This window comes from Citrus clementina, unplaced genomic scaffold, assembly GCF_000493195.1.
Source record: "Citrus clementina cultivar Clemenules unplaced genomic scaffold, Citrus_clementina_v1.0 scaffold_7, whole genome shotgun sequence".
Lineage (NCBI taxonomy): Eukaryota > Viridiplantae > Streptophyta > Magnoliopsida > Sapindales > Rutaceae > Citrus > Citrus x clementina.
In genome coordinates, this window is record NW_006262075.1 from 19502865 (window position 1) to 19505892 (window position 3028).

Genomic DNA, 3028 nt, shown 5'->3' on the forward strand with positions numbered 1-3028 from the left:
TTGAAGGCTATTACGAAAGGAATCCATGAAAGCTTGGAATTTAATTATGGATAGAGAGAAACTACGGAAATAAGAAAATTAATTTAATTAAGGTAGGTATGTGACTTACGAGAGATTTATAAAGTAAAAGTTTAAGTTATAAATTTTGGTAATGGGTGTCTAAAGTAAATGGGTTGGCCAGGAATTTAATGTACTGAAAAAAGCTCAGACATGTAAAAAAATTAAACAAGTAGGATTAATATGTCAAAATTTGGAAATCTCTAATATATTTTCAGATTTTTACAACAAACGTCAGAGCCTCAGTGTAATTGATCCACAAAAAAAAAAAATAATAAAAAAGATGGAGTAAAAGTTTTCTTATCTTTTTTCGTTTTGAATTACAATTACAATACTAAATGATATTTTACAATCGGGAAGCTATAAGCACCTAGTATGATTGATAATTAAGCAGTGGTAAATAACAAAAACTGCCAATTTTTTTTTCTCTTATAATTTTTATACTATTTTCCACACAAACATTTCATATTGACAGTAACAACATCGTTAGTCGGTAGTTTTTTTTTTTTTTTAAATCTTTTTGGGTCTGGCTATGGCGGAGGTACTAGCTCCACCATAGAACGCTCCTTCATCACCACATGATGAAAATTATGACTTTTTTTTTTCTATTTATGACTTTGATAATGTACTTCAATGTAGTCACTGCTCTTTTATTATTTCCAACATTTCACACTGAGAGTTACAGTAGGTACTTTGATATTTTCATCATTTCACTCTAACAGTAACAGTGTCATTAGGTAGATATCAATGCTCTAGCTTTCAAATTCAGGATCAATTCCATGCCTATAACAAATCTGAGACTAAAGTTTTTTAACGAAAGGGGAGAAAATGCTGAATCCAATCCCTGAAAGTGTCAAGAAAATATGGGAGAATTGGAATATACGAGGTGTAATCTTGTTCAGTCTTTCATTACAAGCTGTCTTGGTTCTTTTTGCTCCCCTCCGAAAACCCACGGGCAATAAACTGATCATCTCCGTAATCTGGTCAGCTTACTTGCTTGCAGACTGGGCTGCTAATTTTGGCGTCGGACTCATCACAGAAAGAGCAAGGGATACTCCTACTGCTGAATACTCTTCAAAGCAGCAGCCAGCGGAGAACAATGAACTTCTAGCATTTTGGGCTACATTTTTTATACTACACCTGGGCGGGCCAGACACCATAACTGCATTTGCTCTTGAAGATAACGAACTTTGTCTCAGGCATTTGTTTGGATTCATATTCCAGGCTGTTGCCGCTGTTTATATCTTCCTCACGTCGCTTCCGGGAAACAAGCTTTTTTTCCCAACAGCACTCGTGTTTATTGCTGGAACGATTAAGTACTTTGAGAGGATTCGTGCTCTGTACCTTGCAAGCATGGAGAAATTTCGAGACTCAGCTCTTAGAGGAGAAGTTGAGCACTTGAAGAGGATTCGTTCTTTGCAAAAGAAAAATGGTAAAATGTTATGTTCTAAGTTGTATTATAAGCAATAAAGAAGGAAGAAAAATACGGTTGTTCGAGAGAACCGTTCTCTCCAGAAAAGAAGCATTAATTCAGTGAATAACCTCTTTTATTCATTCAATTTTTCAGTTTAAATATAACACAGGTCACATGACAATGTAACTTATAATAACTGAATGAAACTGCTAGAAGATAGTAATTAAAATACAAATTAACTTCCATTACAACTCACTAACATGACTCACTGACTCAACTAATAAAAATCAACACTAATAGAACTCCTAGCCAATTCTTACGTAAACAACATGCATAAATAAATTAAGCTTACATCATAATGTTGTGAGAAAGACAAAAGGGGGTTATCTCGAGGTTGGTTGTCGATACTTCAAACTTTTCAAATTGATACTTGTCGATCTCATACCCAGCTTCGAATGGGTTCATTGTGAAGAACCTTTATTTGATGATTTTAGTCCAGAAAAGGCCTTGGGAATAATTGAGGTTGAACTCAACCTGGTTTATGAAGTTCTCCATACCAAGATCCAGGTAACACATTCTGTATTGGGAATTATTTTGCGGTTCATATGTTTTTGTTCAGTAGTGGCTGCCCTTTCAGTTTTCCATTTCCAAGTGGAGAAGCATGGTTTCAATGAGTTTGATGTTTGTGTTACATAAACCCTGTTCTTGGGCGCCATAGCCCTTGATATCATAGCTTTTTTCATGCTCGTTTTCTCCGACTGGACGTTTGTTGCTCTCCAGAATGATGACGATAAATCAAGACTTGATTGTTCAAGAACCGCATAGCCGCTATTCTCTGCTGGTTTCTCATTCTCAAGAGACCTCGATGGCATTCACATGGCGGTGGCAAGTACGAGGTGTTGGCCACACCTTTCTTGTTCCGCACGTGGTCTGGTTCCGTCTCAGGTTCCAGCTGGATGAGATATTGGCTCAAGGGACGTCCAAGCAGAGTACCCAAAGTCAAGAGTGGTTTGCATCTAGCCTGCCAGAAAGTAATTCATTATTTGGGCATTGATCGACTGATTCCATGTATGGCCATTGCCACAAACAAGGTCATCCAGTTTCTGCACATTTACAAAATCATTGCTTTGTTTGACCGAAGTGATATTGTGTATGAGATAAGAATTAAAACATCCCTATCCCACAAGCCATTAACAAAGGAATTGTGGTAGTTTTTATTTGATGAAATTAAAGCAAAAGCTCAGAGTCCAGAGACGGCTAATAAGAGAAAATGTTCAGCTTCCGGAGATTGTACTCTGCAGGAGTTGGCTTCTCACTTATGCAGGATATTTCAAGCACACATGTTCATTTTAGTATTAATGTAAGCGTTGCAATATGGCTTGTTAGTACCGAACTCCTTTACTACACTGCCGAGGAAGTCTCAAATGAAATGACTAACAATGCTAGAGAGTTCAGCAAGATCCTCTCCGATTACATGCTCTTATCTTTTACAATTCAAGCCAGAAAGAAAACAAAGATGTGCTGTTTGGTTGAATAGAAAATCACAGAGAAAATTCT